Source organism: Adelges cooleyi, unplaced genomic scaffold (assembly GCF_023614345.1).
Source record: "Adelges cooleyi isolate 19-005CV unplaced genomic scaffold, UGA_ACOO_1.1 ACOO_flye_CR_arks_rails_tigmint_CR_PRNA_30, whole genome shotgun sequence".
Lineage (NCBI taxonomy): Eukaryota > Metazoa > Arthropoda > Insecta > Hemiptera > Adelgidae > Adelges > Adelges cooleyi.
The window spans coordinates 22222680-22239657 of NW_026095971.1; positions in this window are offsets into that span (position 1 = coordinate 22222680).

The window sequence follows — 16978 nt, forward strand, 5'->3', positions numbered from 1 at the left end:
TATACTATGTTTTCGTCCACATGAGGCGAGATAATGGAAAACAGCTAGTTATTTTCAATAATTGAACGCAATTGATTTTTGTACTCTACCTTTTTATATATATACGCCACTGCTCAGAGTTCTTTTTTTACTGTATACCACTCTGCAGGGAACCTACATATGAAAGCTCAGTTACAAGACTATGGACTAGTGATGCGAAATAAATTAGGCTTTTATTTGAAACCGTAAAAGACAGTTTTCGGATTTCAAACTTCAATGAAAATAATCCAGACCTTGCGATATACGGAGAAAATGAACCTAAATATTTTAATTAATTATTCTTAAAGGTGTAACAACAAATACTAAAAAAATTAAAATTAAATTCATTTTTAACCGATATTGTCAAAAAAAACTTTTACGAATTACTTCAAATGTTAAAAGACAACAGTTTTTTATTTTATTTTTCAAAAATAAAAGGACCAAAAAAAAAAATTTAGTTTTTTATTTGAGTAATTAATATTTTAAGATATGGATGACTAACAACGGGTTTTGTATTTAATAAGTTTTAATTTAACATATTTTAACATTTTACAAATAAATTTGATTATTCTTATTCTTACCATGACTATCATAAATTGGTTCTATGAAATGTATTTTGTGCTTATGTGTTCTGAATCTAAATTCAAGAAGGTAGGTATTGTTAAATCCTGATGGGACACCCTGTATCGATAAGAGCGAAACGAGCGTCGAAAAACATGTTGTTGTACTTTAGTTTATTCCCACAACCCGTGAAATAGCTTATTTAAACTAGAGGCAAAAAAACATTGAATAGCAGTATACTGTACAAAAATATGTTTTTGTGTGTCCATTTTTTCGTACAATTAGAAAAACAAAATACAATTTTTACCTAAAGAACACAATTAGTGCTGCAAAAACCCCAACTGCTGCGCGACTTACAGTTAGAGAGTTTTGTAATATAACAAATATTTTTGAAGTTGAAACTAGGTCATGACGCTTACTTGGCCATTGGTGTTGCTGATTATTATAATAGTGCGGCAATCCCCATGTTGTTACCGTCGAGAATTTGCCCAGACAAAAACGGATGATCACTATGAAAAATTGCTCTACATAGATACGGGATACTCTCACGAACAGTTGATAAATAATTGGGCTGAACATAAGACAACTCCAACGTTGACAGTGGCGACAGCGATTGATGATATTTACGGAAAACTGCCGTGTAGTTATGTGTATAATTGTAGTTATTACATCGATTTGATCAAACCTCTGTTGGTCTTAGAAAGTAAGGAGGCGTTGCGAGACCTATTTACTGGTATGATTGACTCCGACATTTTATTCGATTACCAAGTGGTCGATATGTTAAACGTTATGTACAGTTTCGGCAAGATCAATTGCGACGTTAAGGGGGATCCCTTATGGCTCGTGTACATGTATTTGTATACGTTGAGCCATTTAACTAAAAAGCCTAAATTAAACCAGGACAATCCAATGCGTTTATTGCAAGAGCACGAAACAGTTTCCAACCGACTTGTACAATTCACCGGCTTTAATTGCAATAATGAAGATGATAATAACGTGTACAACGACCGAAACGTTGATTCTGTTTATTTCAAACCTCTGGTTGAAATTCGTGATGGTCCTAAAACAACGCGAGAGTATATCAAAAACTTGGTGGACCAATTCAAGAAGACGATTGATGTAAGAATCGATTAAATAACTAAGAGTATACTTATCTCCGATTGTAAATTTTATATGGAACTTGATGATTTGTTTTTCAAATTTGTATTATTGAGTGATTTTTATTTTAAGGAATTTTTGAGATTCGTCGTAGGAATTTACGACGAAAGTGAACAAGACCGTATTTACAGTTAAATAAACGATACGTACTCCCCAAGATATAACGTCGAATCTTTTGAGACACTGGCCAATAACATTGCTAAATGTCATGGCCTACTTATAACCGCGATGAAATATTTTATGTTATACAACTTGTGGGCTTACATACTTGAAATCGCTGCTCGCTTACCGTCTATGAACCCAAATAAACCGCCGGTATATGAAACTAATTTCTACGAAAAATGGCGGACGCAAGACTCTGCCATCGGGGAGATAGAGAGGAACAACGGGCTAATATATAATCACATTGTAGGGTATTTTTATTTGAAGAAAGATGAAGAATTGAAATTTATTGATGAACTGTTCCAGTCGCAATCATTTGCGAGCACGTTGGCTGATGTAGAAAAAGACAATCAAGTTAAGCTACAAGCCAAGTCTAAAATGGATGGTGTCAATTCTTATTTGCGTTTAAATTTTGGTCAAAGTCTCTTTTCTCCTGTTGAACATAACATAAGACATTATAGAAAAAGGTTTAATAAGGAAGGAAAGGTGTCATATATCTATCACAAATTACGGACTAAATATTTGTCTGATATGCCAAATAAACCACTTGTGAGTCAATTACAATTCTATTTTTTTTATATTTATCTACGTAAAAATTTTAGAAGTGTAGACTTTAATGTTATCGCTTCCTTTGATTCTTTTTGGAAAAGAACTGTCAATAATTAATTTGCATATTATTACAAAACAGTGATATTTTATTATTTTTTCTGTTAAACTTTTGCTTCTTAAATTTAAACTGTAAAATTAAATGATAATTTAAAATGTGTGTATATGCTATTAAATAATGTGACTAAATGAAATTAATAAAAGTTGTTAAAAATATATAACATATTTTTATTTACTATTTGAACTGATTGTTATTTATAACGACCAACTTTTAATTATTTTTATAATGTTTTGAAAACTGATAATAATTTCCCACGAAGCGTGGCCAATTAAGTATTCAAGATAAGTAAGATTTACATAATATGTTTGTAAATCGTTGTTTAGTGATAACCTTTCGAAATCGAATCTTTTAATGATAGTTTCTTTAATAGGCCGACATTCACAGAAATTTTGTAAGCTTTTTAGTGCTGAATTATGTTTTAACGTTAATACGTTAGTGTAAATGCTGCAGCTTATTATAGCCAAGAAATAAACATGTTTTTTACATATTCCAATACACCTTTAGTATTTCAGAAAGACTTAAACATTTTCCCTCCAATAGTATGTTATTATTTTTACAAATGAATAAAGAAATTTTATTTTAAACACAAATCAAAGATAATATACTGAAAAGTGGTATAGGTATCATTAATGTATCAGTATATTATAGTTAAAGCTTCAAGATTCAAAGTGCGTCGAACCGGTGATTTTCAGTGGTAAAAACATGTTTACGCCAACTGAAAATAACTCGCTTAATTTTGGTTTTAGAGTAAAAGCACCCATCATAAAATTAAAAGAGAACAATATTCCGGAGGGCAAGACGGTGCGTTTCATTTTTTGCAAAGTTACAGTCATTTAAAAATGTTTAAATAGTCGTTATTTCTAATATATGTATTGAGTGTTGTACTTGGAATAATGAAAAAAACGCACCGTCTTGCCCTTTGGAATATTGTTCTTTTAATTTTATAACGAGTGCTTTTACTCTAAAACCAAAATTAAGCGAGTTATTACCTGTCTGCTTAAACATGTAGAGATGAAAAAACATTTTTAAATCGCTTTCAAGTGTCTCGCTGTGATAGTCCAAAAAATAAATTAACTACCAAAAGAGAGTCCTAGTTATTGAACTAATAATTACACATCACAGTTTAACGTTTAAATTAAGATTTTGTAAAAAAATTGCCTATACTTTACTCCTTAAAAATGGGCGGTGCGACGCCCTCTTAAAAGGTATGTATTTTATTATTTGTATTAAACATTCTACTAATAAAATAGAATATTGGATTATATTTTGTTTAGCAAATAACACTATTATGTTAAAATCTGAACACGACATAGTCATGAATCGCACTAGAATGTTTAAACTTTTAGGTAGGTAGCTTAAAATTAATAAGCTATCTGAACACAATTCTTGTGATTTGTGTTCATATATTTTAGCTATAATTCATAACAGAGCTGTTAATCAGCTATTTCTTCTCTATCGACTGCCAGAGTAATGAGTATACTTAATTATTATTATCATCGTTTATTTATATGCCTTTTAAAATGTCTCTTCATTAAGAGGACGCCACACCAGCCATTTCTAAGGCGTAAAGTATAGGCAATTTTTCGAAAAATCTAAATTTAGGGTTTGAACTATAATGTATACGAATTAATACAGTATTGAGGATACTTTGTTGATTGCCATGTTTTGTGTCAGACTATCACAGTCATTTCTATAGGATAAAATACAATTTTTTTGCCATCAAAACTGCTTTGCGTGGATTAATATTTCTCAGGCTTCATATATAGTTAAGGAAAGAAATTCATACATATTATTTATGACGAAATTATCTGTGTTCCATCATCCTTATTTTTTCGATATACCTAATACAACCAACGTTATATCATATTAAAAAAAGTCAAAAAAGTCGTTTCTTAATTAATTAATTTTTCATTAACTGGTTGAAATATTTTAAAAAAGGGCGATGATCGAACACAGACAATGTTGTTGTTTATATTATGTAAAAATTTGGTTTCTTAATTTTGATTATAGCTTTTGTAAAGTTAATCCACGCAAGGCGTGTTTTTTGAAGAAAATAACGTGTGTGTGACGTCCTCCTAATAATAACAATTAACATGGAAGGTGCAATTATAATTTTCCGTCTTCTGGTTAAATATTTATTTTAATAATCTGCTTATATTAATAATAATTTATTTTTGAAATCAGATTTAATCTTTTTTTTTAAATGTATTAATTGTATATTACTTGGATGTATTGCGATATACGCCTGTATATCTTGGTGGAAGTTAGTATTTGAGTAGAAAATAAAACACAACAATAATATGTTTAACACAATACTATTAAATATAAAAAAAACACACACAGTATAGAGAATAATATATATACAACGTACGTTTCAACTATAACAGCAGCCGTAATAGAATGGTAAATCCAACACCTTAATACTATGTCTTATATACTATACAATCTAGGTTACAGACGTAATTGGTCCTTGTATAAACAACTTAAATATTACTCATGATTTCATCAGTGTACACTTATAATACCATATAAGGTTATATAATAATTATTACTTATCCATGACCCAAATAAACAATATTAATTATATTCAATACACCCCCTTAATTAATATTCCCTTAAATTAACTTATTCTACTGTGATATCTTCTGTATTCCGATGCTTGATCGAATCATCCCAAATCTGTCCTTTGGAAGTGCTTTTGTGAAGATATCTGCCAACATTTCTTCTGTGTTTATGTATTGAACTTCGAATTGACCTTCTTCATATTTTTCACGAATGAAATGATATCGTACATCGATGTGCTTGGTTTTTCGATGAAACTCCGGATTTTTAACTAAACGAATGGTACTTTGATTATCAATGAATAATGTAGGTTTATCATACATATTATTATTAGTGAGTTCTCGTAAGAAACTTTTAAACCAAATTAGTCCTTTCGTAATGTCCGACGCTGCAATGAACTCCGCTTCCGTACTACTAAGAGAGACCGTTGCTTGACGTTGAGCTTGCCAAGATATTGTAGATGAACCCAACATGAATAGATGTCCCGAAGTTGATCTCCTTGTTTCTAAATCTCCAGCATAATCAGAATCTGTAAATATTCTTAAATCTAAATTATTATCAGATTTATACACCAATCCATAATCAATTGTATGTTTAACGTAACGTATAATGCGTTTGACCATCAACCAATGAGCATTAGTTGGTTTTGTCAAAAATCGTGATGCAAAATTAACTGCAAATGCCAAATCTGGTCTTGTTAATTGTGACAGGAATAATAAACTTCCCACTGCTTCTCGATACGGTACTTGACCTTCTTTTAGTACTATAGAATCCGTGTGAACATCCAATGTCGTTGATTTATCAATGGGTAATGAGATATCCTTTGCATGTAATTTGCAGACCCGTCCTGAATTGTCGTCATATCCGATCGGTTGTTCCATATACAGTTCGTCTTCTAACATACCATATAGAAATGCTGTACGAATGTCAAATTGGCATAATTCCAATTTCTGAGCCGCGCTAATGGCTAAAATTGTTCTAATAGATTCAAATCTAACTACAGGTGAAAATGTTTCGTTATAATTTATCCCATGTATCTGTCGAGACCCGTTAACAACTAATCGAGCCTTAAATCGATCAACCTGCCCGTTACCATTGTACTTGATTTTGTAAACCCATGAATTATTTAATACTTGCTTTCCTTCTGGAATTGGCACCAACGTCCAGGTGCCATTATGTAATAAAAGAAAAGGACGGGGAAGCGGCGGTGAATGGATATTTTAAATAAGTATGAAAACGGCTCTTAATCGGGGTGTGCATGTGTGTATGTTTACTACAAGGGCTCACTTCCTGCCTCTAGACTTACTATTACACAGTGTTATAATATTGTATACAGTACATACCTTGTCGTGGAGTCACTCGAAGCTCTATGACCTTGTCGATATTCCTTGAGTATGTGATCTTGATATGCCGAAATGAACGTTGTTTTAACACGAATGTTTTCATTCATAAAATATATTTCAGACACTGGTGTTTTAACGTTATCTTACGACCATCTGTCTCTCGTTAAAGTGTAATTCAGTACACGGTCTACCAATGGTATTATAATAATCAGTGCGCTTGTCAGAAATAACCACGTCTACTGAGTTATTATAAGCCGACTACATTCCTTGCTGACCAAAAATAGTCACATGGGTGTAATAGGATTGTTCGACCGCTAGAATTAATGTCCTTTAACGACACCTTTAAGAGAGTATAGGTATAGGTATATGTATGAACGAAAGAACAACAGTGTTTTTATTGCTTAATAATGACACGTGTGTGATAAGAAACTCGTACGGTTTAAAGTATTTAAGTAATTGAACTGTAATGAATATAGTATTTTTTATATATATCGCTACGGACTCGGCGTATGTATGTGTAAGGATAATAAGGAAGGATTATGTTATTGGTGGCCGCGGCGGACTGATAACAGCTACCCGACTTTGGCGTCCACACAATAAGGAAAGGAAAGATATTGGTGGCCGCGGCGGACTGATAACAGCTACCCGACTTTGGCGTCCACACAATAAGGAAAGAAAGGATATTGGTGGCCGCGGCGGACTGATAACAGCTACCCGACTTTGGCGTCCACACAATAAGGAAAGAAAGGACATTGGTGGCCGCGGCGGACTGATAACAGCTACCCGACTTTGGCGTCCACACAATAAGGAGAGGAAGGTTGTAAGAGAGATGTGAGAGAGCAACTGCGCTTCGCTGCGCTGTGGGCTGGGTTAAATAGTGCGTTTCTGTGTTGGTTAAGTTCGTCTCGGATAAGTTCGTGTCGAGTCGTGTGTTTAACTCCTTCTTTAATGAACCTATTGTTATGTAAATGTTACGCCTAAAATGAGTATGTACGCTATCTATTAGAGTATTTTAAGTTTATTGAAATTATTCAAAGAGGTTCTATATCACACTACGCGCGTTGTATATTGAATAATAATAACATGATAGTTATATAAAAATGTCACATATAGTATAAATTTGAATATATAATATGTTATTACAAAATGATAGTTTAATAAATATAGTTAAAACTTAAACATATGCTTTATGTTACTACAAAGTGCGGGCTAATTTTTTTATGTTACGCCCTCGTAACATGATAAGGTGTATAATAATGGATAAAATAATAATAGTGATTATGATAATAATAATGTTTAGTTATCTTAAACTATGAGAATATAATGAAATGTGATACATGTTGTTTCCCCTTTTTTTTTATTTTATTATGAATATATTATATTTTTTGTCTAAAAAATTTAGGTGTGTGTATTATTGTGATAATGTGTGATCATGTGTTTTTGCTTTGTTCTTTTTCTTGTGATTTCGTGGTCTTTTATAACCCATACGTTTGAGTCTACGCTTGTTCTTTATGGCTTTATAGTTTATTAACTCAGTGGACTCACCTGATACTGAGTTGGGTGATAATGTTGTGTTTTTAGAAGTTTGAGATGATTGATTATTGCTCCCATCCATGCCATGTCGTAAAAGTATTGGTAGTATTGTTTGAAGTCGTAATTCCTTCTCATGTCGAATACGAATAAGAGACATATGTTTCTGATTGAAATTGAATGGTGTTTCCATAGTGATATGTTTGGTCATTTCGAGAACAAAAGCTCCGCAGTCATACCCGTTTTCTTGATAGGGAGAATCACCTTGAACGATTGTCCAATTAATTGGATCAATGTTCATAAGATCTGTGTATTGTTTCAACATGGTTGCAATGGTATTGGTTACTTGCGGAAAATATGTGTATAAGCTATCATACTGTGTTATAGTATGTGATGGGATGTGTACTGTGTTTAGAATCCAATGGCAACCGCACACAATTGTTGGTAAAAACAAATATTGTTTAGAAAATATGTTGTGTTCGATTAAATTTTTCTTGACGTTTTCAAAACCATGTGTGAGGAGTTGATTAATGAAATCCGTATTAAATGCATAAACGTTTGACTTGGAATAATTCACGAGAAGTCTCATGTAGTCGTCAATAATGAAGTTTGAATACCAAGCATTTCTTTTAGAAAATGTCGACATGACAGTAAGATTGGTTGAACTACTGAAGTTAAACACGTGAACCGTTGCGAAGGTCGAACGAATTACTGTTTGTAATAGGATTTCAGGATTGTATTGTTGGGGTGACAATAGTATGGTCATCCCTTCTATTACCAGGCTGTATTGAGGATTTGACAATCCGGTTTGGTTTGCGTGTCCTTCGTGATTCGTTTCCGTATAGATGTGGGCGGTCCGATGATTGGTTGCCGATGACCGTATGTGATGGAATAGATCCTGTTGTTGTACACATTGATAGATTGTAGATAAAGAAGGGTCGATTATGTGTGAGCATAGGTGTGTATGTTTGTTTACAAATTGGTGTTGTGTTTTTTATACAATAAATGGTTTTGGTGAAAATGAGGCATGTATCGATTTTATATATGTAATGATTCATTATATATATATGTTTAAGTTGTATATAATGTGATAATGACTTAAGTGCTAGGTTATATTGAAATACAAATGTTTTAGACACATTATAATAACAATTATGACATGATTACATTTGATAATAATTATTAGTTTTAATAATTGGAAATATATGAGATTGTATATAATAAAAAGGTTTTTTTTTTTTATACTTTTATATTTTATGTTTTTTTTACATAAATCAATGATTATAATATATAATTTAGAGAATATTTTGAGTTAAGTGATATTTATTAAGATCTAATATTTAAATGCTAAATACATGATTTATGATTGTATTAATTATGTAATCTTTTTTGTTTTTTATATAAGTTATATATATTTTTTGTTTTAAAATTGTGTTAGTGAATTATATTATGCTTAGTAATAAGCCTTATTCTATATTAGTATATATTATTGTATATGTGATATATATATAGTATAAAAGCGTTGATTATTGCATATTTATTGATGCATTTGTTATATAAAATTATGAACAAAGTGGTCATAGTGGTGTAGAAATATTAACTATGGAATAAATGTCATCACATTGTGTGATTGAAATAGAAATGTATGTGTTAATTTAACTAATGTATTTTTTGTTTCTTAAAAATATAGTTTTTTGTAAATAAGTTTTGAAATATTTTAGAAAACTTTAAATTTGTTTTTTTTTTATTACTTAGATTAGATCTAATATAACTAAGGATGATTTTATTGAGTAGATATACTCGTGTATGCTTAATGATAATATGTATAAAAGAATTTTTGTTGTATATATGTTTTTATTACGTTATTCTAGATTTAAGAAAAGTTGATCAAATTTGTATTTTGTGTCATTAAAGTTATATGATAATTATAAGAAAATTGTATAGTGTAATTTATTCTTGGCTTAAGTGAATTTTATTGTGATGGGCAATTTTATTGAAATGATTTAGTTTTGTTTAATATAAGTGGTAATTTATCTTAATAAAGTATTTATATTCTTGTTAATTTGTGTTATCTATCTCCCTTTTAGATGATTTATGTATCAAAATTGTGTTTTAATTTTGCTGTAACGCATTTGACTCAATGCATAACATTAAAAGTAGTTTTATAATCTATTGTGAATATATTAATTATATGTGTAATGTATGAGTTGTATGAAAAATATCATACTTTTATACCAAATTAGAATTTTTTATATATTTTTCCCAGTATGTATGTTTTGTCTGATCTTAGCGTTATGCAATTGGTCCTACTTGGCATCATTTATGTATTTTTTGTGGCCTGTGTGTATTTTTATTATTTGTGTAATAGAGTATTTATCAGCATCTTATTTATATGTTTAGACTTTATATATGATATCTATATTATTGATATCTCATTTATGTATGTTTATATTTGTATTGTAAATAAATGATCAATAGCATTTCTTGTATCATTATTCAATATATTTTATTGTTTGTTTGGCTTTCTTATTATGTATGTAGCCTATATTGGCATTCTTTATGAAAATAGCCTGTGTTTTTTAAAAAAAAAATTTTTTTATTATATATTTGGTATTTGGCCTGTATTATTTATGTAATATTTATTAGCATATTTTATGCATATATTTTTTAATATTATCATTATTAATATCACTTATTATACAAGGATTATTAATATTATTCTTATGTAAATTAACTTTGCGATATAATGCTTATATTAATTATTGGTAGTATATTTAATGTTGTAATTAGTATTGATGCTATATCCCGACATTTTGTCGGTAATAATATTGTGTGCGATGTTATTTTTCTATGTTTGAAACCTTAAATTAAGAAAATCCTATGGGTCGCAATTTTATTAGCATTATTAGGTTATAAGGACATTTCCCGTTTGCATTTGCCATTAGGTATCTCGGTTTGTAATTAGAAAAGTGTTTTAATACTGGTATTAAAGTAATGATAGTTTTTGATTTGGTATTTTATGATAAATTTCAGTTTTATATTTATGGTTCATTAAGTATACTAGTATGATCTTTTATTTCGGCCTGAAGCCTCGCTTGAGCGTATTAAAGTGATATTTAAAAAAAAATTAGGTGTGAATTGTAGTTGATTTCGTGTAATACAGTAATATTGTGTATAAGGATTGTTTGCAAAAATTCGATAATTGTTTATGGGATATGTGGAAATATTGTGAATGTTAGGAAATTATACTATTTTACGCATTATTTTTTGTGAAATAATTGTAATGGATTTGTTTACTGCATTATTAAAATTATAAAAGGGTGATACTTTTATACTAAATTTGATTTTGTTATATTATTGTTTTTATAATATTTGTTATAAAGATTCATAATGTTATACGATTTGCTTGGCGAATATTATTATTATGTTGTTTAATGAAAACCTATTCTTGTTAAGTTCATTGCTATATTTATATAATTTTATCGGTTTCAATATTATATATTTGGCTTATATAAAAGCGTTATTTATTTATTAATGCTCTATTTATTAGCATTAATATTATTTTTATTATTATATGTTAGGCCTATGTGTATTGCCCTTTATATATATATATATTTTTAGCATGTATTATTATATGAGTGGCCTTTATTTTATAGGTGTTATGTATATTATTGTTATTATTATAAAAATGAACTATGTTAGAACAATATTATTTTTGTATTCAAAATTTATGTTGGTATGATGCAGTGGTTATAATGTTAAAGTTATCTACATCTATAATAAGATAGTATATAGATCTATAGTACGATATTCACCAAGATATGTAAAAAATAAAATCGAAATTAAGTATTTGTGTATTAAAAGAGTTACATTTCCTCAGTGTATTGACAAAGCTGAAATTATTAAGTGTTTATGTTTGTGAAAATTTGGATATGTTACAAAAAAACATTTTGTAGGTTTATATATTTATTAAATATTTAAGTTTGTAAGCAAATTAGGCATTTTTGAGAGTTTTGTAATGAAAAATTTAACGATATTTTTAAGAGTTTTATGTCTGGTTTACAAAGAGAAGTTTTGTCACCCCTGTTAAGTGTTCTACAGAAAAATCGGTCGGGGCTCAATTACCCGTGTATTGCCGTGTTAATCTCGGTTAGATCATTTAATGACCTGGTTGGCGTCTCTGTAATTCTGTCATAACAGTATTCAAGGGTGCCTTCTAATTGACTTAAGTTGTTTCGTTCATAAGTACTATATGTATGTTTAGATTCCATTTAAAACGTTTTATCGGATGTTAGTTATATATTAGTGTAGTATGTATACTCTAATAGTTGTAATATTTTCAAAAATGGTTTTTGAATTGTAGAATGAAAAATAAAACTTCTAGTTATATCAGTTAACAGAATTGTATGACAATATTTGATTATTTTTTTAACTTTAATGTCAGTATTTTTAAGAGTTCGTATGTTTATTTAATATATAATTTACTTAATGTTTTATATTTATATTTCTTGTAATTTTACCAAGTTTTTGTAGTTGTGAAAAAATTGGGCAGCGGTTTTTTTCGGGCGAAGCCAAAAATTTTGTGATTTGTGGAATAAAAGCTTTTTACGTTGGGCGCCATTTTGTAATAGAAGAAAAGGACGGGGAAGCGGCGGTGAATGGATATTTTAAATAAGTATGAAAACGGCTCTTAATCGGGGTGTGCATGTGTGTATGTTTACTACAAGGGCTCACTTCCTGCCTCTAGACTTACTATTACACAGTGTTATAATATTGTATACAGTACATACCTTGTCGTGGAGTCACTCGAAGCTCTATGACCTTGTCGATATTCCTTGAGTATGTGATCTTGATATGTCGAAATGAACGTTGTTTTAACACGAATGTTTTCATTCATAAAATATATTTCAGACACTGGTGTTTTAACGTTATCTTACGACCATCTATCTCTCGTTAAAGTGTAATTCAGTACACGGTCTACCAATGGTATTATAATAATCAGTGCGCTTGTCAGAAATAACCACGTCTACTGAGTTATTATAAGCCGACTACATTCCTTGCTGACCAAAAATAGTCACATGGGTGTAATAGGATTGTTCGACCGCTAGAATTAATGACCTTTAACGACACTTTTAAGAGGTATAGGTATAGGTATATGTATGAACGAAAGAACAACAGTGTTTTTATTGCTTAATAATGACACGTGTGTGATAAGAAACTCGTACGGTTTTAAGTAATTGAATTGTAATGAATATAGTATTTTTATATATATATCGCTACGGACTCGGCGTATGTATGTGTAAGGATAATAAGGAAGGATTATGTTATTGGTGGCCGCGGCGGACTGATAACAGCTACCCGACTTTGGCGTCCACACAATAAGGAAAGGAAAGATATTGGTGGCCGCGGCGGACTGATAACAGCTACCCGACTTTGGCGTCCACACAATAAGGAAAGAAAGGATATTGGTGGCCGCGGCGGACTGATAACAGCTACCCGACTTTGGCGTCCACACAATAAGGAAAGAAAGGACATTGGTGGCCGCGGCGGACTGATAACAGCTACCCGACTTTGGCGTCCACACAATAAGGAGAGGAAGGTTGTAAGAGAGATGTGAGAGAGCAACTGCGCTTCGCTGCGCTGTGGGCTGGGTTAAATAGTGCGTTTCTGTGTTGGTTAAGTTCGTCTCGGATAAGTTCGTGTCGAGTCGTGTGTTTAACTCCTTCTTTAATGAACCTATTGTTATGTAAATGTTACGCCTAAAATGAGTATGTACGCTATCTATTAGAGTATTTTAAGTTTATTGAAATTATTCAAAGAGGTTCTATATCACACTACGCGCGTTGTATATTGAATAATAATAACATGATAGTTATATAAAAATGTCACATATAGTATAAATTTGAATATATAATATGTTATTACAAAATGATAGTTTAATAAATATAGTTAAAACTTAAACATATGCTTTATGTTACTACAATTAGTATGCAATGAATTTATCTCGTCGTCCATGGCTAAAATCCAATCATTTTTATTCTGACAGCTCACAGCTTCTTTATAGTTAATCGGTTCTGTAATACACGACGTAATATATGCATATCTGGCCGGTTTACGCAATTGACCTCGATCGCGAAGATTGTAACTTGGTAGTTCTGTTGGCGTGACTTCGAGTTGTTTTTCTGGTTGTACCTCTACTGCCTGAGGTGTTTCCTCGTCGACATTATAATCTTGACTTACATTTTCGCTAAATGTTAATTCATTAGTATTTATTTCTTTTTTAAACACAACATCTCTATAATCTCTTATAGTTTTAGTTTTTGGACAATAAGCCCTATACCCACGTTTATCTAAAGAATACCCGACAAAAATACACAATTTACTTTTAGCGTCCCATTTTCGTCTCTTGGCCTTTGGAATATGAACATACATTTCTGTTCCAAATACCCTTAAATGCCTTATATCTGGTTCTTTATTGAAATAAAGCTCATATGGACTTTTACCTTCAACAGTACTCTTACCAGTAAGATTGAGTACATACACTGATGTATTAACTGCTTCTGCCCAAAATGATAAGTCCATCTTCTTTGAATGAAGTAATGTTCGTGCTGCTTCCACAATAGTTCTCATTTCACGTTCCGCCCCAGAATTTTGCTCTGGTGTGTACGCTATTGTTTTTTCATGTCGAATGCCATATTTCTGCAAAATACTTGTTACTTCTTTAGAAACAAACTCTAAACCATTATCACTTCTAAAAGCTTTTACTTTATTCCCAGAATCATTTTTAACAGATCTTATAAATAACTCTAATTTATTTTTGACCTCATTTTTATTTTTCAAGTAAAAAACCGTCCGATAATGTGTGTAATCATCCTTGAACAATAAAAAATATTGGGACCCGCCCAGAGAAATTTTTTCAAACGGTCCGCATAAATCTGCATAAATTAACTCTCCGGTTTTACCCGATGTAGTCGAACGACTCTTAAATGGCTTTCTCGTTTGCTTCCCAATAACACAATTATCGCAAAAAAACTGGTTCCAATCACCGCTTACATTTATATTATGTTTTAGCAAACAAGATTTTACGTACTGTTTACATTGATGCCCTAGTCGTTCATGCCAAAGTTGAATGGAATCCGCGATTGCCGCATTCACTTCCATTTGTCCGTTACCTTGCTCGGTCAATGTCATGTCGTCGGCTATTTGCTGTACAATCTCAATGTTCATATTGTATAACCCGTTTTTGCGTTCACCAGTGCAAACGACCTTATTGTTTTTCAAAAAAATACACTTTTTACTGTCTGATTCCAACTTCAAACCTTTATCTAATGCTTTGCCCGTACTAAATAAATTATACTTTAAATTTGGTACATATAACACATTAGACAAATAATTTGTATTCATGTTATTTCCCACATAACATATTATGTTAATATTTCCCGAACCTTCTGCCTGTAAATTTGTACCATCGCCAATCCTTATTTCCACTGGCGACCTGAATTTTTTATAGTTCACAAACCACTCTCTGTTGCTTGTCATGTGTTCAGTAGCTCCTGAATCCAAATACCATTGATTCTCTTTGCGATCAGTAACCAAAGATTCACTATAGAACGCTTGACCTGTTAAACTTGTACTTGGCGAATCTGATTTCGCCTCACCCTGATCCTTCTGGTACTTTTGATACTTCTTGCAGTCTTTCTTGAGATGACCTAGTTTCTTGCACCAAAAACAGGGACCTATCTTTTTAGTATTATTATTACTAAAATTACGTTCATTACCAACATTACCACCATTCTTCTTAAAAAATTTCTTTTGAAATCTTTTGACAGTCAAAGCATTGGATTCCTCTGCTTCAACTTCTGAACCTCCTTGAGACATTCTCGATTCTTCTATTAACAACCGAGATGTAAGTTCATTTAAATTTTTACTTGCTTGAGGTACACTGTCCCATGCACTGTAAAAATGTTTATAAGATGGCGGTAAAGTCATAAGAATTTTAGTTAGCAACATATTGTCAGAGATTTTCTCTCCCGATAGAGCGAGTTGGTTTTGAAGATTCTGTAGTTTACTGATATGCGTCGAAATGTCATCTGTAGGCTCTTTTACATAACTGAAAAATTTATTTTGTAATAAATGTATACCTGCTTCAGATTTTTGCTCGTAGATACTTAATAATTTGTTCCACATATCATATGCTGTACTACAATTTAGCAAATATTGTAACGGTCCATTTTCCAATGACGTGACGATTAATCTTTGACATTTACTATCAGCCCTTGACCACGCTATTCGTTCTAACTGAAACCTTTTCTTGGCATCCTCTTCTTTCTCGGAGGTTGCTATTGTATATACTGGCTTTTTATAATCTCCTGTAATTATACCGCTTACCTCAAATGAATTAATTATTACCTTCATTTGAAACTTCCAAAGTGTCCAGCCTTCCGAGTTACTCAGCTTTGTAATCTTCAGTGACTCGTCCATAGTTAAAAGATAACGTACTTAAAAATAGTACTTACTGAACAATTGGAATAAGTGAATTTTAACTACATAAAATACTTAGCCTTCTGATACTCCACTGTTGTGCCTGAGACTATGTGTCTGGGCCAATAACCTATTGCGATATACGCCTGTATATCTTGGTGGAAGTTAGTATTTGAGTAGAAAATAAAACACAACAATAATATGTTTAACACAATACTATTAAATATAAAAAAAACACACACAGTATAGAGAATAATATATATACAACGTACGTTTCAACTATAACAGCAGCCGTAATAGAATGGTAAATCCAACACCTTAATACTATGTCTTATATACTATACAATCTAGGTTACAGACGTAATTGGTCCTTGTATAAACAACTTAAATATTACTCATGATTTCATCAGTGTACACTTATAATACCATATAAGGTTATATAATAATTATTACTTATCCATGACCCAAATAAACAATATTAATTATATTCAATAGG